Below are 20963 nucleotides of genomic sequence, written 5' to 3'. Positions count from 1 at the left end.
AAAAGTAGTTTTACGTGGATTTATGGACTTAGAATTCTCAGTACTGGAGAAGATATTATGCATCTGGATCCTCAACATGAATCAATTTTCAATTTCTCACAAAAGACTTGCTTTCCCCACATAGAACCCTAGTGTTGACAAGTTTTCTTGTTTTGTTTTGTTTTGTTTTTTAATCTATTTTAGTGCCTCTTTTGTGGCAGTCATAACCATTCTACAGTGTTCTCTTTAGCAAGAATCAGTTCTAACTCTTGGCTTTGGAGTACCAAAGCCCAGTACCGTCTCTTCATTTCCTCAATGGGCATGAAAATCTCTGACTCAAAGGATTACATGCCTCCTCAATTTGCCATAGGAGCAGTCTTCAGTTTTACTCCTTTAGCTTTGGGCCCCGATGCAGCAAAACCAGCTCTTCTAAAGTTTTTTTTTTTTTCACCTCATTTAATAGCAACTACATTTTTCAGTAGTTCGGACTATAATCTCGATTTATCTGTGGTTGCTCAAGAGGAAACCCTGTTGGACCCACTTTCAAAGCACATCCAGAATTTGATGGTGAAATCTCCTTTATACCTGCCTCCACCACCTTGGTCTAATTCCCAATCATCTCTGCCTTGAATTATTGCAATAGCTTGATAATTGGTGTCCCTGGTTCTATTCCTACCTCCTTCAGTAAATTCTTCATATGATAGACAGTGATCTTGTACACCTGTGAGACAAATTATCTTAATGTTTCGCTTTCTCCCTCGGATTTTCCAAAAGGGCAGGGGGACCCAAATAGTCTAGGCCGTTATTACTTCTCTGACATTATCCTCATACTCCTTCCTTTCTTGGTCCTCTGCAGTCACACTGATCTCCACACATTTTTTTTAAACATTCTAGACATGATCCTCATCTAGAGTTTTTGTACTTCTTATTCCCTCTGTCTGGAATACGCACCTCCCACCCCTCAACCCACATGGCTCACTCCCTCAATTTCTTTAGGTCTTTCTTTACTTTCCTTCATATGATCCCTCTGCTTATAGACTTAAAATTTTACCTCCTCAACATTTCATGTGCCATTTCACCTCTTTTATATTTTTCTCCTTATCAGTGATTACTGTCTAATATATTCTATATTTCAATTATTTATCTTTTTTCCCTAATAGTATGCCCAAAGCCTACTGTAGTGTGCTGTGCCTGACACGTAGTAAGTACTCATTAAGTGAATAGATGTTACCTCCAGATTAAATCACTCACTAGTGCTGGGCAGCTGCCTGAGGGTAGAGCACGACTCTCCTCAGTGAGGGAAGCTCACCCCTCTCTCATCCTAGTCTCAGGGAATCTAACTCATTCTCAGTCTAAGTCAAGCCTTTCCTCCCTTTGCTACTCCCGTTTCATGTCCAGCTCACATCTGTTCAGAGGGTCTAGAAACTTTTGGTTTTCCCCGTGATCATACACAAACACACAAACACAATACAAGTAAGTGTTACCTGAACCACAAGAACTGAGGCCAAAATCAGTTAACTCGGTGTGATAAAGGAAGGAAGCGACTCTGTCGTGTCAGGAATTTATCTGTACCATAGATTTACACCAGAATTGGGTTGCTGGAACATAATGCATACATATTCTATTTTCCTAACTTTTGCTAGATTCTTTGTCAGGATAGCTTCAGTGTACAATTCAACTAGCAATATATGAGAGTTCTTCTTTCCATAAATTCTCATCCAGATTTTTGCCATTTCAACAGAAGCTAACTTAACCTGTTTTTAGAGTGATCACTAGAGAGTTTGTATATCTCTTGACATATTGGTCAGGTATTTTCATGAGTTATTTATTTAAATTATGTTCTTATTTCCAGTCAGTTTGCCTATTGTTTTCTTATTGATTTGCACAAATCTTTTGTCAATCTAGGTATTTTCCACTAGTTTGTTATTTTTCTGTTACTCTGTCAATAGTGTTTAATAATTAACAGAAATTCTTAATTATTGTACGGTCAAATCCATATACTTTTGCTCTTTTATTTTTAATTTAGGGATGCTGCTTAAGAAATTTCCTTGGGACGCCTGGGTGGCTCAGTCGGTTAAGCGCTGACTTCGGCTCAGGGCATATCTCACAGTTCGTGGGTTTGAGCCCTGCATCAGACACTGTGCTGACAGCCCAGAGCCTGGAGCCTGCTTCGGATTCTGTGTCTCCCTCTGTCTGCTTCTTCCCCACTCGTGCTCTCTGTCTCTCAAAAATAAATAAACATTAAAAAAATTAAAAAAAAAAAAAGAAATTTCCTTTAGGGGCGCCTGGCTGGCTCAGTCAGGAAAGAATGCGACTCTTGGTCTCGGGGTCATGAGTTTGAGCCCCACATTGGGTGTGGAGATTACTTAAATAAGTAAATAAATTAATTAAAAAAAAAAAAAAAGAAAGGAAAGTTCCTTTATTCCAAAAATATTTTCTGTCATTTTACTGTATCAGCATTGTGGTTTTACCTTTCAAATGTAGATTTTAACGCATCTAGGGTCCTCCTTTGCATGTGGTCTAAGGTAGGGGCCTAACTCTATTTTTCTTGATTTAGAGATTATGTCTTGCCAACACCATCTACTAACCAATCTGTTCTTCATGTTTACCTTATGATGCTATCTTTGTTATATATCAAGTTCTCAAATAAATTCAGTCTTTTTCTGAACTGTTTCTGGGCTAGCACTGAAATGTTTTTTAATCCTATGGCTTGGGACTATGTCAATATCTGACAGGGGTCATCTTCCGTTTCAAAATGGACTTAGGTATTTTTAAACACTTATTTTTCTATGAAAATTTGGGGGAAAAAACCTGTTGTGTTCTTTAAAACATTAGCTGCAATAATAATTGGTATTTTACTGAATCTACTTGTTGATTGAATTAGGCAGATTGATGCATTTACATGGTTAGGATTCTTATCTATGAACATAATACATTTCCATTTATCCAGCCATTCTTTCAGTCTCTTCAACAATGATTTAAAATGCAGAGAGCTTTTTAGAGAAATCTGATTTTAGTGTGATTCGCAAGAATGATTTTTACCTGTTAAGTCTATTAATCCTGTCAGTGAAGAAGCGAAAAGAAATACCAGGCGTGAAACTTTTCCTCAGTATTATTCACTTTCAGTTGTGCTGCATAGCAAGTAGTTAGCAGATAACCTAGTAATTTAGAAGAAGGGCTATGGAGTCAGAGCTTCTAAATTTGAATCCTGGCTCTACTCCTTACTAATTGGGGCAGCAATTTAACCTTAGTTTCTTCATTAAAAAAAAAGAAAAAAAGAGTATAATAACATTGCTCAGTTCATAAAGTTGTTGTGAGGAGTAAATGACAGAAAAAATGTAAAAGTGCTTGATACCATTCTTGATCTATCGCAAGCAGTCAATAAATATTAGATTAGAAAGAGTGAACATGGTAAGCCACAAATGTCGAAGCCCTAAATAGAACCTTAATCACAATCATAGTAAGTACGTCTCCTTCTAGAGATCAAACCCAAGTAGATCACTGCCTAAGTTGTCGGCCTCCCATTTTATACCAAAAAAAAAAAGATATTTTTGTCTCCATTTCATGTCTACTTGTTCTTAATCAAAACTACTACTGAGAATTGAACAGGTGAACCACGTAATGTTTCCCCTCACCACCTCCATTCTGCTGTGCTCACCATGGCCACCACCTTAAATACCTTGGACATGGTTCTGGAATTATTCCACGTTGTGCTGGACTTAGCACACTCTTTTTCAGTACATTCCTGGATGCTGAGTCACAAGATTAATTTGCTTTCACATGGGAGGGGCGAAAAGAGACCTTTCACGTCCTTCCCCAAGGCTACCTACACAGCTCATATTATGTCATCTGATGATAAGAGACCTGTTACTGTTCTTCCCCATCTCAGTAAAATGGGCCCATTACATTAATAATATAACATTAACTTGTGAAGACTTACCCCTCTTACAGGACACTTTGCAGATTTTGTTGGAACATCTATGAGGGACAGTGTAGGTAGCGAACCAACAGAAAATTCAAGGCATGGGCACCACCATAACATTTTTGGAAATCATTTGGGAATTATTCCTCCTTGGGATCAGAACTACAAGTTGCCTTTGCTGAGACAAAAATACTAGAGAAGTGGATTAAAACTTTGGGCAGGGCTACCCATGCTGAGCATGGAGCCTGTTTAAGACTTTCTGTCTCTGTGCCCCTCTCCCCTGCTCTCACACACACTCTCTCTCTAAAAATAATAAAATAAAATAAAATAAAATAAAATAAAATAAAATAAAATAAAATATAATAAAATATAAAAAGATTAACCCCATGACTTGAACAATGGGAAGCCAAGGAATGGGTGATCATGAATAAACCCTTGTGGAGTCAATATATATGGAAAGGCATTTGAGTTCACCTGCAAGAGCCTAAAGGAGATGTGGGATCATAAGGTACTAATAACCCCTGACAATCAAGAAGCTGATGTCCTAGTTTGAGCACAAGACCTAGCAATGAATCCTTCAGTAGATAAAATAGATTGGACATGTGGGAAGGCAACTGCTGAAGGAGTCTGGGACCACTTGACAGAGTTCCCAACTGGCTAAGGAGGCAAATCAATAATAATATTGGTCTCTGCCCTTAGAGTGAGGGTTCTAAATATGTCTTGGTTTATATGGACACTGAATCTGAACTAACCCAAGCTTTCCCCTGTTGTGCAAACTGGGCTGGCACCATTGGGGGACTCAGAGAAGCTGAGTACTACGTATGGATATCCTCATCAAATAAACAGTGATCAAGGTCATATTTTAATGGTCATGATATGCAATACTGGTCAAAACACCATGACATTCAATGGAAGTTTTATCCCCTATAACCAGCAAGCATCAGGGTTGATAGGAAAAATGAAATTTTAAAGCAATAGATTAAATTACTAACAAATAAAACTGCCTTGGCCAAGTGGACTAACATACTGTCCCAGATTTAATATATTTAAGTGATTAACCAGTAAGACCTGTTGCCCCATATACCAGACTAGGGACCCCTACTGAGACACTCAATCCTATAGGTATGGAAGTCACAGGAGACAGCTATTGCCCTGACCCTCATCATATATTAATGTGTTATGTTGCTGAGAACGCTAAGCCCCATCACACCTGGAAAAGGCATTTTCTCTTGGAATTTACAATGGGACATCCTATTGGGATAGGTGAGTTACATCAAATCCCTGGGTGAAGGGTAACTACTTAATCTCCACCAAGATCCCATCATCCTGCTATAAGCCAGACCTAGAAAAATGCATTATACTTGAGTTGGAATATGCACCATTAAAGGAGGGGAGAAGATGGGGGTTGTGGTCTTGCATATCCAGCCTCCAGTCCATCTCATGTCTGACAGTGCTACATGCCCATGCTAACATGTATGTTCTGTACAACCAGCTCAAATTCCTAAAGCTGCAGCCACATTAACAGCTAAGGATCAGGCCACAAGTATACTTTGTATAGAAGGGGAAGACCTTCCCATACACATTCTTAGGAAATTTGTCTTTTCAACCTTGGACTTCTCCTGCTCCTATGGAGTCTAGTTATGATATAGGCACCTGACAGAAATACCTTTGTACAGTGGTCCCACTCATATGTCTGACAAAGGAATCAATCTAGCTGTTGGGTATGTGGGCAGCTGTCCCTCTCTGGTTTGTCAGGATTGACATGGTGGGTATCACCATTCCAGGGAGAGGATTGAAAAGCCCTAAAGTGGAGCACCAGAGTGGCTCAGTGGGTTAAGCATCTGACTCTTGGTTTCAGCCCAGGTCATGATCTCATGGTTTGTAGATTCAAGCCCCATATTGGGCTCTGTGCTGACAGTGTGGAGCCTGCTTAGGATTCTCTCCTCCCCCTCTCTATGCCCCTCCCCCAATGACTCTCTCTACCTTTCTCTCTCTCAAAACAAGTAAACTTAAAAAGAAAAGAAAAGCCCTAATTAATACATGAAGAAAGAACAAACTAGAACTAGAACTGATCTTACCAATACTGATCCAAAAACCTTGCCTGTGGCACACACTATCGATAATGTTGGGCGTGGGTATTCCTTTTTTGTTAATCCAACTGCAGGCAGCCCATCAAACGGCTGACCAAAAGGGCCCTGAAAATGCCACTATCAGAGCCGTGGGTAGCTGTGTTCTGATTGGGACAGGTTGGTGTAGCTCACCCTGGGTTATGGGCATTTGAACGCCAAGGAACTCTTATGCTGGGAACAGAAAAATTGCTCTAAATAACACCAACCCAGACACACTAGAGATATGGGATAAAGATCATGAGAACAATATAGTCATTCTGTCATATCAGAGGATAGTGGCTGGCTTGGCACTGACTGATATGGCGTCTCAGGTGTTCATTGGGTATCCCCAAATGAAACCCAGTGGTTATATGGCACAAACCTTTGGCCATGGCTTTCACCTGGGTGTTTGGGTCACTACACTCTGGGTTTTCCCTGGACATAGGGGAGAATCCCCCCACAGTAACAAAAACTGCCAACTTTCCTCTCAAGACACTTTTAGTTTTCCGTTGGTACAATTACTTGGCCACCATCTTTGTCCCCTGCATGGGCCTATAGGATGCTGTAACACACATAGAAGCCCCTACTAAATTCACCCAACAAGCCTTAAATGATAGCCATCAAAACCTGTCTTTACTGAACCCTAAAATGTCTCCAATGAGAAAAGCTGTCCTCCCAAATGAGATGACCTGGAACATCATTATTGCCTCACAAGGAGGCATTTCTCCATTCTCCAAACAAAATGAGTCTGCTGATGTTTATTAATTCACATGAAAATACAAACAACACTCTGAACCGCAGCCTAGGGGACTTAAATCAAGGGTTTAAAGCATGCAGCTCTCATTAAAAAAAAAAATTGCTACTTATTTTTAAAATCATCATCTTAATCTATGTTTTTTCTCTTGTATGTTTCTATATTGTTGCTGTGGTATCTGCCCCCTATGCAGCCACACAACCATGAGACTAGCCACCTCCCAGCTAATAAAACCTCTTGTTAACTCTCAGCACACATTATAAGCGGGGGCGGGCATGAAAGATGTTAAGAGCCAGTCAGGAGAGAGATGTCAGAGGAGGTCATCAAGAGGACTTGACCCCAGGTTGACCCAGGAACCACACCTGGGCAATCAGGCTCCTCAGCCCCTCCTCTGTCCTTGAAATGTACATTCTGCCCACAGTTCCCACAGTGGGAGTCTTTTTAAGGATGCAGCTTTGAAAGAGCATGCGTGGCTAAGGCTGCCTGGAGGGAATATGAGATGAACTCAGTTAAGGCCTCTAAATAAACTTTTAAGATTCTGGTGCGGAGATCTACTTGTCATGTGGCCTCCTAAGACCAGCTTCGCACGTGAGTTCCCTTGCTTATTAAACCTGCAACCTACCCATCTGGAGGGGCTCCCTCTCTCTTCCGTCTCTCCTTGGCCTCTGAATGGAAGCCAGTTTCAGATTTCACCGGGAAGCCGCCAGGTTTGTGAACCAGAACTTCACTTTTACCCTGGCAGAGAGACGGTTTTTATTTGTGTGTTCGGTATATCAAAAATAACCCGAATCTCAGAGAACTGAAGTGACTTGGCCAAGGTTAAATAAATAGCTGTGTCAGAATTGAGGCCTGAATTCTGATTTCCTCCCTTTCAATATCATGTTCTTTCCAATTTTTCCTCAGTCTTAAGGAGAATATTGAGTACAAACTTCACGGCTTTAAACACTTAAAAAGGTGCATCCCAGAATGACAATTGATAGTAAGATCTAGAGTCAGTCTGAAATATAATTTTGAAAAGGAGGTGTTGGAGAAATTAGATCAGTTTGTAGGGACATGCCATCCTTCACTTGGGCCACAGGTAACAAATATGTGTGTGTGTATATATATATATATATGATTGTCTTTATGTGTGCCAAACATTCCACACCACTGAGAGCTATTACACAGATTTCCAGGCTAATTGGTTTGTATGACAAGAGGTTGTGATTTAACTTTCTCATATATTTGGAAGGGGAGCTTTTCCCTTTGTGAGTATCCTGCAAATCTCACAAAACCAGCCAAGCCTGGACATCCAGGAACTTATTTCTTGAACTCCATGGTTCAATAAAGATGCCCATCCTACAGTTATTGTTGAGAGCCGCCCCCCCCAAAAAAATATGTCTGAGATTGGTTGAAGTTTGACACAAATGAGCACATAGCAGCTTGCCAAAAATGACACCCTTTTTATCCTTTATTTTATTTTTCTTCTTAAATCAGGCCACACAAAAAATCATTCGGCTAGAGCAAAATCTCATCAGCAGATTTCAGAACTGCTTAGGAAACTGCCAGAGAGGACACACCAGTGTGGGAGCCACCACCAAAGCGAGTGTCACAGCACGTGCTAGATAAGCACGCTTCTTTCCTCCAGGTGGCACTGGGGCCCTGGGCTGTGTTCTCTGAAGTTCGTCAGCAACCTGTCTGAGACATTGTATTTAGTAACGGGAGCACCTCTTTGTTGGTCCGTCCACGAGACGGAATTATCAGCTCGTGAATTGGAAGTGGCTTCTCGGCTTCCCCGTCAATAAGCGGGGCCTCTTGGTGCTATGTGAATATACTCACGCCAACAGAGGATAGCAGAGACTTAGGTTTGAAGCTCTTGCTAGAAGGAGAGAAAGAGGAAGTTCCCTCCTTGCTTACCCTCCTGCTCCTCCCCCTGCTACATTTTTAACCACACATTTTCCCCATTAAACCAGAATTGATGAAACCTGTAGAAATGTAGTAGTGTTTGAAAATTGAAAAGCACATTGAAAAATAAAAATATTGTTGACTATACAAGGCAATTTCTTCAAATCGAGTAATGATGTGTATGTGGTTAACCGTCTCTACGCAGGAAGTGGTTTTATTTTAAAGTTTTTTGTGCTCGCCCCAACCCCCCCGCCTTTTTTTTTTTTTTTTTTTCTCCAGTACTGAAATTAAGCAGCATCCAACATAGGCCTACTCTTATGACATGTGACTTTACTGTTTTCCGTTTTTGTTGAAAGAGTCATTAACAGTTGGAAGTTGATGGCAGTTTCAATAACAAGTGATCACCGAGAAAAGGTAAGCAAAATTTAACTTTACAGTGAACATGAAATTTAAACATGAAAATGTTTGGCGGTGTCCTACGCTCTGGTGTGAATATACAAATATTTCTATGAAAATGTGTTTTCACCTGTGATTAAAACATCTGTTTGTTTCCTTGGTGTAGAAAAGAATATTCTTTTTATATTTGCAACTGCCAAGTTCAAAAGCCCCTTAAAAGATATTACAATAGAATCATTTGCTAAGATTTTGTACTAAACTGTTAAAGACAGAGTAAGGTATAGTTTTAGTTTGAAAGTGCTTTTAAAATTAACTACTAGAGAAAATAAGGGACTTTGCATCTTCAACTGATCGTTTTACAAAATATGTACTATTCAGGATCCAGATAAGGAAAGAGAAAAAGGCACTTTGTAACAATAAGAAATAACCTCTGAGTTGCAGCACGGAAGTTATCCAGTATAAAGTGTTGGGTTAAAGTTAACATTAGAAGCCTTTGCAAAGTTGTAGTTTATCAAATGTGTAGTTTTTTAAATAACTATTAAAAAACAGGAAAGTTTTAAAATGCAAAACAAAGCTCTTTGTTATGACACTTGAATATTTTATATTATTTTCCTAAATTTTATTTAAGATATAGGGTGAAATGAGGGCAAGTTTCTATTTCACTAGCAAAATTCTCTGTTTAAAAAAGAACCTTTATTGAAGGTTACTTTTGGGAAAAGGGGCAAATTAGGATGTATTTTTGTTATTCATATAATTATGTAATTTTCTTTCTTTGAAGTTTTCCAAAATAATAACCTTAGAAATGAAAAGGATTTGTTAATCTTAAAGTGAAAAGAACTTATCTTTTATACTAACTTCTTCCTTTTACAAAATGTCTTTGTGTTCTGTAACATATGTACAAAAATATAAAGTGCTGCTAATCTCAGAGACAAATACCTAAAATAAATCCGAGTGTCAATTTTTGAAAGAATTTTAATAAAAGCATGAGATATGATATACTCTTCCCTAATATTATTTTTATTGTGCTGTTGAATGGGGGAAGTGATGGCCCCACAACACCTATTTTTTTGTGTGTTATTAAAAAATGGTTACGCAGTTGATAAGTGGCAACAATTCTTTTCCTTTATTATCTTTTATTGAAAGACACATATAAATGTTTTTGATATGGTCAATTTAGTAGGAAATTATTAGGCATATTAGTACACTCTATTTTAAGACCTCTTCAGTTGTCAATACTGAGGCTTGTTACTTGTTGACTATTAAAAGGATCACAGAAAAATGGAGATTAGGACTTGGTGTTCAATACATCTTTTATTGTTATTGTGAAAGGAAAAAGGGAGACCCTGGTAATATATATTTGCTTTGATATTCTGATTAGCTTTTCAATTTGTTACATTTCCACACAATGGAAAGCATTATTTAAATCTGTCTTCAATATTGTGGTTCTGAACCTCTGCATCTACAAAAGCTGTGTAATTCAGATAGTTTTGGTTGATATGTTATTACTTTATTTCATTTTATTATAAAAGAACATCACATGAATAAATATATGTAGTACTTACATATTAGCAAGAGTGAATCCACAGAAGTGTTTGGCACTGAAAAAATGTCCACTGCAGTTTTTTAAACCATTTCATATTTATGAAAGCCAAATTCTTTGTAAGATGATTGTTTCTTGCAGAAACGGTCAAATTAAAATATAAGTATCTTATGAAGAATTTATAAAACTAAGAATGAAATAAACGTAGCTTAGTATGGAGTTATAAAGAGCAACAATTAGAGATGATAGACATAAACTAAGATACTCTCAGAATTATTTGCAAAAACAAGTAACGCATTATCTCTTGAATATACAAAATCTTAAATAGAGTCACTTAAAAATGAGGTACTATAGGTTACTATACCTTTATACATTTTAAGTGAATAAATAAACACATTTTGGTGAAATGAAACAACGCAGAGAATCTCATTTGGAGAGTAATTTCAAAACTGATTTATTAAAAGTATATCATGCTTTTCCACTTGGGGCCAGTATTCTGCAAAATTCAGAAAAGAGACTTTTTTTCTATGGTATTTCCTCCTTTTATTCCCTTTTTATGCTTTGTTTTGGAGTGTCCTGATCTGTCCCTAATTTAGGGTCTCCCAGCCTTGGTACCTAGAAGGACAGACCACACTTGGCTCCTTCCATCCCATTCCCATTGTCCTTAAAACCTACTCATCCTCTTTCTCAGCACCTAGGGCATATGATAAAGATATCATGCTCCCAGGAGAGCTTTGTTTCTTTTTACTTCTTAGGCCTCCCCTACCCTGTCTGGTATAATTTTATTTACTTTTTCTTTAATATTTTTTAATGTTTGCTTATTTTTGAAAGGGATAGAGACACAGAGGGTGAACAGAGGAGGGGCAGAGGGAGAGGGAGACACCGAATCTGAAACAGGCTCCAGGCTCTGAGCTGTCAGCACAGAGCCTGATGCAGGGCTTAAACTCATGAACGATGAGATCATGACCTGATCTGAAGCCGAACGCTTAACCGACTGAGCCACTCAGGTGCCCCTGGTATAATTTTAATAAGGTCTCTCAACAGATAGGATCCAAAGAACGGCTACATGTTGAGGACTTCAGTCAAGTGAAAAGAATTATACCATGGCAAATAGTTGGGGGGGTAAATATTTGGCAGAAATGTGTCCATTTCTATAATGTATTCCTATGCAAATATATACCATCTTGTAGTGGCTGAAAATTAATTGTACTATGTCTTAAGATTATTTTGATATCCCCATACACTTAGAAAATATTTAACATAATCAGTTATGTGTATTTTTTTAAACCATTTAATACTCTGAATTTAAAGCTTTGGGTACCAGAAACATATTTTTTTTTTTTTGCACTGCACAATGAATATTATATAGCTAGACTTGAAAATATACTTATAAGTATTCTACATTTCAGGTTAGAGTTGGCAAAATGCCTTTGTTTTCAAATGATAGATTTGAATTAATATTAGCTTAGGCACCAGAGATAGGCATTGATTTGTAGAACTGAAAAATCCAAGGAAAGAGAAGTCAGGCATGGTGGGATCCAGGAGCTCACACAGCATAATTAAGATTGGGTTTTATTTTCTTTATTTCTTAGTTTTTTTGTTTGCTTGTTTTTTGTTTTTCAATTTTTCCGCACTGTGCTATAAGCCCTCTCTGACAGAATCTTACAGAGTTGACAAGAAAGCTTTAGGTTTACATTTGACCTTTCAGACCCTGTTGCAGAAGATTGGCTTTCCCCTATCACCACAGTAAAAGTCTCAGATTGGGATCTGACTTGACTGAATTTTGCCACATGACCATAGTGGAGCTAATCATGGACTCTAAGACACAAACACCATAAGTGACTGGACTAGGTCACCGGCCTTCTTTTGCATCGAGGAGCTGCCTGACCCGGCAACATGTGTACTCTTAGCTGAATGGAGGGGTCTTCACACATAGAAACGAAAATGCTTTCCTCAGAAGAAAGGGTGACTCTACTACACAGCCACTTATGGTCACACTTAAAAATGCTGCTTATTCGAATTCTCCACACTTCATAATCAGACAGATATAGAGTATCAGTTTAAAGATAGATCTGAATGAAGTGTTTCAATTAAACTGAATTTTAAAGTATTTTTCAAGAGGTACCTCATATATGAACACCTGTCTTGAACAGGTGAACACAATGTTTTTCTTCTAAAAGTCTATAATCTAGTGGGATCATTATGTTAACAGTTATAATACAAGTGAAATGTGTCAAGTACCATAAAAAAGATGTAAAGAATGTTCTATTAGGATTCAGCAATCCAGGAAACATTTTGTATTTCTGTAATGTGCCAGGAAATTAAGTAGAGAATTTCCAGTTGTGACATCATTTGATTATGTCCTATCAGAGAAATCAGGACAGTTTGGGAGGAAAGATTTGTAGTAGTTTTCAGACAGAGGTAGGATTCAGAGTTTGAGGACAGGAAGGGAATGTGCCCGGGCACAAAATGTCAGAGGAAGAATCTAGTTTTGTTTTTGTTTTTGACTAGTTTTGTTAGCTACAACTACAGTAGTAGGAGGTAAGGCCAGAAAGACAGTTTGAGATCCTGATAGGGTTGGCCTGCTGAGCAGATTATGACTAAGGGTTATAAAGAACAACAGTATCGTTAAGCAGGGAAATACATAAATTGAATGTCCACATTTTGCATGTAGATGGGCTGTCCAGCATCACGGTTTATTTATTTACTTTTCCCATGTATCTCCCTGTTGGTGACATACTCTTCAGGGTAGTTTACAGAAATGGTTACAGTCTGTGAAGGTAGATATTCTTGTAACATCGGGTGCTAGCACCCCTCCCCAAGTGCCTTGAGGTTCTTATATGGGCTGTGGTTATAAAGATTGTTTTTTTTCTTTTTCAGTTTATGACAGTATTTTTGATTTTTGTTTTGTTTGTTTTGAATTTAAGAAAAGATGATGGAGCAAGATGGTTCAAAACCAGAATAAAACCTAAATATAAAAATTTTAGAAAAAAAATCTTTATCATGTTCCCATTTCTATATACTGCTCTTCACCTCTACTATAACCCAATAGGCAACCACTTTTCATAGTTATTTTTTTAAAATTTTCACAGTTTTTTAATGCAAAAAGCCTATATGCACATATGACTATATATAATGTATGTGCATATACTCTCCTTTATTACATTAAGGGAAACATTATACATACCCTTCCACTTTGCTTTTCTTTTAGTAATATCTTAGACGTGTTTCCATAGTAAAAATAAGAAACTGTTTAAGTCTCTTTCTCTCTCTCAATATTCTCTCAGTATTTCACTCTGTGGATGTGCCATACTTAATTTATTAAGAGTCATGGGTGTCTTCAATTAGCTAAAAAAGGGATGACACATGAATGTTGAAGCGAAGGGGAAGAGAAAAGGAATGGAAATAAAGGAAACAAAGGAAATATGTATATCCAGAAACCCAACAAGTTCTCAGAGGCTAAGACAGATGGGTGTAATCAGTAGCTCAAGTAGATAAATTAACCTGAAAAAGAAGGAAGAGCATTTTAATGAGTGTATATGCGGATGATGGGACATAAAAATGCAGTGATTAGAGGAAGTTGAGGAAATACATGCTTCATGGTTTCCATTTCCTCTGAAATTGTAGGAAAGCTCATCTGATGAGAGGGAATGTATACAGAATGCTAAAGAATAAGCAGAATATCTTATTTTTAAAATTAGCCTTGTGATTACACACAATATTATGGTAGGTTTTAAAATTGATTTTCTCTTTTGGTGGCCATCAGCCCACTTAGATTCAATTCCGTAAATAATTTTTAACTCTAAGTATGTTGTGTCGGGCAAGGAATTATTGGGGACACAAAGAATCAATATGTTATCTAGCCAATGAAAACTTTTTAGGTAGTTTAGTGTACAAACACAAGAATTTAAGTATAGGTCTATGTGTATAAATGCAATACTATAGAAATATCAAAAGAACATTTTATTATCAGAGTCCCAGATGAAATTTGCCAAATCCAGTGGTCATTTACATGTCCTCATATTATTTATTTTCTGAGATACCTGAGATGCAATTGAACATTCCTTCCCTCTTGAACCTCTCTCTTCATTTGACTTCTGGTATGTTTCATTCTTTCAGGTTTTCTACACCCTCACTGGATGCTCTTTTTCTGTCTCCTTTGATAAATCTTCCTCATCATTCAGCTCTCTAAATATTGGAATGCCTTGCACTCAGTCTTCAGATTTCTACCTTTTTAGTCTTAGCTCTTGTCTTCTAAGTTTTTTTTTTTTTTTAATTTTTTTTTTTCAACGTTTTTTATTTATTTTTGGGACAGAGAGAGACAGAGCATGAACGGGGGAGGGGCAGAGAGAGAGGGAGACACAGAATCGGAAACAGGCTCCAGGCTCCGAGCCATCAGCCCAGAGCCTGACGCGGGGCTCGAACTAACGGACCGCGAGATCGTGACCTGGCTGAAGTCGGACGCTTAACCGACTGCGCCACCCAGGCGCCCCTTGTCTTCTAAGTTTATTCCTCCTGGGTGAATTTCTTTTGAGTTTAAATATTATCTATATTCTAATTAGGTCTCAAAATCAAAATGTTTTTCTTAGCACTAAAACTACTAATGCAACTGGCTACTCATCATCTTAGCTTGAATGTCTCATAGAGGTTTCAAAATGAGGATGTTCAGAATTAACCTTTTAATTACTCCCTGCTTGCCCCCAACTCAACTTGCTTCTTCCCTATTTTCATCCATCTCAGTCAATGGCACCACCATTCATCTACCTGTTTGAGACAATAAACTAGAATTATTGTCAGTTATACTCTTTCCCACACATTTCCTACCCCAAACCACATTCAATTCAGCAATCAGCAGAGGCTATAAAATATTGATTTAGCTCCCATTATCTTGTTTACTTAACTTTTCTCAATAGTGGCTCTTGAAAAGTTACATATATATATTTTCACACTAATTGTTCTTTATTTTTTGTGTTTTGGTTGGTATAATGACTTTTTCCCCCAAAAAGAAAAAAAAAAAACTTCTAAAGGTGTACACTACAATGTGTGACATGTAGTAACATCACAATTTTAGATAAAACCACACTCATCAATTCACTTTCTGATTTCAAGTGAGAGAAAAACCATGCAAAACATATGGAGCAATTTTGATTTGCACATTGTGAATGAACTCAAGAAGGTTGAAGAGGTAGCAACTTCTAGAATGTTCCAGTCAGGTTTTTTTCCAGCCCAAAATATGTTTTTCTGTGCTGTAATTGATTGATTAAGTATCCTCTGTGGGCAAGAAAACCGTTTTTTTTTTTTTACATTTTATGTACAATTCATTTTTTATCAAATTGTTGCTATTACTTACATAAACCATTTTTAAAATCTATTAGTATATTTTTGTGTTTATAAATGTTGATCGTGTATCTTGGGCTTTTATTTAACAGCTCTTGTTTTAGCAGGAATTAATTAGACATTAAGCAAGGGATTAATATATGTTGAAATATCCCAAGTTCGGTCACCTCTTACCACTTCTACCACTGTTACTACAGAATCTTCTTGACTTATCTCCCTGCTTCTACTTTTCATACCATAGTCATTTTCCAAGAAATAGCCAAAGTGGCCTTCTTAAGACTTAAATCCTACAATTTTTCCCAGTAAAAGAATTCCAAATGACTTTCTATTATATTTCAAATTAATTCAAGCTCCTTTCATCACTTGCAAGGCCCTCTCTTTCTCATTACTTTGCTTTCATTTCTCTAAATAGCATTTTGGATATGGGGAATTATTCTTTTTTCGACTTGTTTAGTGGCTGGACTCCACCTAAATAATCAATTAAGCATATGGACCTTGTCTGTTAATTTGCTACTTGATATACAGAACCTAGAACAGCTGTCAGCATATAATAACCACTCAGTGAGTATTTGATTAGTAAAAGAATAAATGATACAAAAATTGACCCTGAACTGTAGAATCAGGAAAGGCTTTCTGTTTCTTGTGAACTTCTCCTGGGTCTGAAAGAATAGGATCAATTTAGGGGAAAAGAAGCTGAAACATATTTCAGACAAATGACACTTGATGGGTATGTTTTGAGTAACTTTGCAGTGGTGAAAGTTTGTATTGAAATCCTGGATTCATTATATACTGTAGTACCTTTTTGAAACTTAGAAGAAATAACTCACCATTTGAGAACATACTTCTGTAAACAGATGGAAAGCACCAATCACTTCTAAGCATTTAAATTTTAAGCTATTTTAATAAAACTATGGTATTACAATTGAATAATTTTATGACGATTTAAACTTATTTCTTAAAAACTTAGAGAACTTTTTGTTCTTGTCTTTACTGATGTATGACCAAACTTAGGGTCAAGTGAGGTATCTGTTGAAAAGAGCTCTGAAAGGTAGAATGCTCAGGAAATAATAGGATGCTGAGTCAAGGGGAAATTTTGTTTCTGCTAACTTATTTTCTGCATTAGTTAATTTTGTACTAGAATTTAAAAGGCTAGAATCTGAGCTATGGAACACTTATTCATCTTTCTTCTAAAGGCACTAGGAAACCAAATAACCTGAGTCTCCAGATAATATCTATTCATACCAGGATGCTTGTCTTAAGAGAAGTGGGAGATAGGAGGGAAAATGAGTGTTGATTACGCCAGTAGTGTCTCCAACACTGCAGTAGGTACTCTGCTATTACAAAATACAGACAATATTCTCTCATTCTTAAGATGCTTTCAGTAACGTGACATTCATCAATGTAAAAATTAGAGTGGGATTGTTAATAGGAATCGTGACTATGATTACAATATTATGTATAATGCATATTATGTATCAGGTGTTGTACATATCTAAAAGCATTTGATATTCACAAAAATCATGTAAAGTTGGCATTCCCATTTTAAAGATAAGAAAGTTAAGGGTAAGTGCCCGAATTTATAGAGCTATTTGGTAGAGTGTGTCATGATTTATAGGCACATCTGGGTTAAATCCATGACTAGGCAAAATCCCTGTTATTTTTACTATGCCATGCTGTGATTTCTAAGCCTAGTAAGTGTCAATAGTTAAACAATGCTGGGCTTCATTCAGGAGGCCCTAAAGTCTAAAAGGGTCTGAAAGGACCCCGCTTTGTTTGCTGTCTAGAACAATGCCATCTGTGGAAAACCTGTTTCTTGTTGGCTGCATACATCGCCTTCTGTAGAGATGTTATACAACATGTAAGGAAGAAAACATTTTCTGCCTTAGTTTCTGTCATACTACAGGTGCCTTTTTTAGTTCTCTTTTTCCTTCTCCTGTAGACCCTATGTTTCCCCTCAGCCTGTAAATCCCCCAAATTCTTTCCTAGACCATGGTGGCAGTTATGATAGCAACTAGCCACAAATGGTTATTCAGTATTTGAAATGTACCTTGTCTAAATTGAATGAAAAATAACCAGATTTTGAAGACTTAGTACAAATAAAAAGATGTAAGTTATCTTGTTAATATTTTTACATTGATTACTATGCTGAAATTATAAAATTTTAACATGTCGAGTTAAATAAAATATATTATTAAAATTAATTTCACCCACTTCAGGGGTACCTGGGTGGCTCAGTCGGTTAAGCAGCCGACTTTGACTCAGGTCATGATCTTGCAGTCCGTGAGTTCTAGCTCCGCTTCGGGCTCTGTGCTGACAGCTCAGAGCCTGGAGCCTGTTTCAGATTCTGCGTCTCCCTCTCTGTCATCCTCCCCCGTTCATGCTCTGTGTCTCTCTGTCTCAAAAATAAATAAACGTTAAAAAAATTTAAAAAAATAACATTAATTTCACCCACTTCATTTGTTTCATCTAATGTGGTTGCCAGAACATTTAAATTTTTTCTAGTTACCTGGCTTGAAAACAAACAAATAAATGAATAAATAAAATCCCTCAGATATGGTCCTTAAATTTCTATCTTTGCCCTTAGCCTTTCTCCCAATACTACTTCTCATTTTCTTTTTTTCTTTTTTTCTTTTTTTTAAAGAGGCTCCACACCCAGCGTGGAGTCCAATGTGGAACTTGAACTCACAACCCTGAGATCAAGATGTCAGCTGAGATCAAGAGTCGGATGCTTAACTGACTGAACCACTCAGGAACTCCCCATTTTTTTTATGTTCCTCATTTTTGATTATTACTTGATACTACCCCACGAAGCCCCAACAGTAGTTGAAACTGAGCATGTCCCAAGTTAAGCCTATAATATGCCCACAGAATCCTTCTCTTTCTCCTGCTAACTTCAGTCGAGATGTCTTTAGTCCTGAAACCATCTGAACAAATCAGCTTGGAATCTCTATGAACTCCTGTATACTGCTTATTCCATACATCTAATCAGTTGCTATGTTTTAGGGGCAACCATTTCCTTCTCTCCATTTCATTTATTGTCATAGTTACTAATTTGGCCATCCACTAAATCTTGTCTGGACTATGGCCAAAGGGGTCTTACTTGCTTTTCATACTACTGTTTTTCTTACTCCTTTACTTTGCCTATTTCAGATTCACTTTGTGTCTTCAGGGTGATGGTTGAGTTCCAGTTAAGTAACACAAGTAAAAGTATCTATTCATTTATATTCTATTTAAAGTTTTAAAAGTGGTTTTACATACATTATTTTATGTGATCATTCAGTAAGCATTCTATGAAAAGCTCCTGCTTTTGAAGTTTTTCAGGACATGTTAAGAACATAGTTTTCCTAAGTGTCTTCTGATTTCTTAGCCTGTTCTCTTAATATTTTATACTGTAAGGAATTAAAAAAAAAAGTTCTGGAACAACATTTGGTTAACTGATTGGATGTAGAGAAGGGAACGAATACCCCTAAAATGTGGAAGTTGGTGCCTGTCTGAAATCTCTGGGCTCCACCACTTGCTAGATATTATATATGGTATTTGTGCAAGTTACTTAATCTCTTGAATCCTGAGTTCTCTCACCTACAAAGTGGGGAGTTTCCTCACAAGATGAAAAAGAAAATGATGTACATAAAGAACTTTGCCTAGTTTGTGGCACATAGTAATTGCGTTAAAAAGGTTAAATGTAGTGTGAATTGTAGCAGTAGTAGTAACTTTTATCAGGTTGTCTAGGCTCAAATGATGACCATATTTTTTCCTTCATTATGATATAAAAATCATGATGGGATAATTTTGGTTTATTTCAATTCTAAGTATTATAATAAGATTATGAAACTCATCAAGAGAAATTTCTTGCTATTAATTTCATTTCCTCAATACAGTTGTGTGGGGGAATATAGTATAGCCATGTGGGGCAGAAGAAAGGAGGCTCTTTTCTTATTTATTTACCAATTTTGGTTAATATGAACATTTTCCTTCAAGCAGCTCAAGATGTGTCCTTACCAAAAATAACCTTCACTTTTTTGAAGAATTAATGTCCATCACAGAAAGCAATTTAAAAAGTAGTAGGCAACCATTGACTCTTGGACTTCAAGTTAAAATGAAGCAAAGAAAAGCTATGGAGACAAGGAGAGAGAAAAAAAGTACAATTCTCCTCACCAACTCTTATATCTAATTCTTTCCTGGGGTGATTAGGTGGTGACATAAATGGTTCATAAAACAGGTATGCTGGGGTCCTAGCAAAATGATTCCAGAAAGAAAAAATAAGAAAGAAATTCGGTAGGTCCCGAGTGTAGGGTGCTGATCCAGTTAGAGAGACATTTAGAGTTTTATTTTGTTTTTTCCCTGGGAAAATCTGCTCAGAATTCTGTGTATGGAGGTTGAGTGAATATATCGTTTTCAATCCTAATTTTGAGAGCAGTCAGTGTTAGGGCATCAGATTAATGAGACCAGGTGTGGCGGTAGGAGGTGACTGACCCAAGTTTCAGCGGTGGTGGTGCTGTCCTTGAAGAACTGGCTGTATGCTACAGGACAGAGGACTTTACGTTAGAAGTCTGTCTCTAAGAAAGGGGATTAGCAAGTGGGCCATAGTTTCAGGGTGAGAAATCAGCTCGGAAGGAAGACTAGAGGATGGTCAGCATGGCAGATCGGTATAGGGAGTATGATTTGAGGCTGAGAAGGTGAGGAAGGCGAGACAACAGTGATTGCTCTGACTTCCTCTGACTGTGATGCATTGTATCCCAGGTACTCATGGCATCTTTTGATGTGGAGAACTGGGAAAGAAAAATAAGAATTCAATGACATGGGGCACCTGGGTGGCTCAGTAAATTAAGTATTCTACTTGAGCTCAGATCATGATCTGGAAGTTTGTGAGTTTGAGCTCCACATCGGGGTGTGTGCTGTCAGCACAGAAGTGGTCAGAAGAGATATACAACTCAAATAGAGAACAGAAAACGATAGAAGTCAGGATATAATTATCTGCCAAAATATAATACGAACAATAAAGGAGGTCAGAGCAGAGAGAGGGGGAAAGGGGAACTCGCTTAG

General features: G+C 37.4%; 1 protein-coding gene across 2 annotated transcripts in view; it reads left to right on the top strand.

The window, feature by feature from the left end:
* The first annotated feature begins 8722 nt into the window (after positions 1-8722).
* The window catches only part of ARHGAP15 (Rho GTPase activating protein 15), a 610088-nt gene continuing 597847 nt past the window's right edge, over positions 8723-20963 (top strand). For both annotated transcript variants that reach the window (XM_019455105.2, XM_053909137.1), the window contains exon 1: positions 8723-9061. The gene's annotated coding sequence lies outside the window, so the exon portion shown is untranslated. The remainder of the gene's footprint in view (positions 9062-20963) is intronic.

This window comes from Panthera pardus, unplaced genomic scaffold (assembly GCF_024362965.1).
Source record: "Panthera pardus isolate Hobbes unplaced genomic scaffold, ASM2436296v1 HiC_scaffold_10, whole genome shotgun sequence".
In the NCBI taxonomy this organism is placed as follows: domain Eukaryota; kingdom Metazoa; phylum Chordata; class Mammalia; order Carnivora; family Felidae; genus Panthera; species Panthera pardus.
This window is presented reverse-complemented; position numbering and strand designations above follow the sequence as displayed.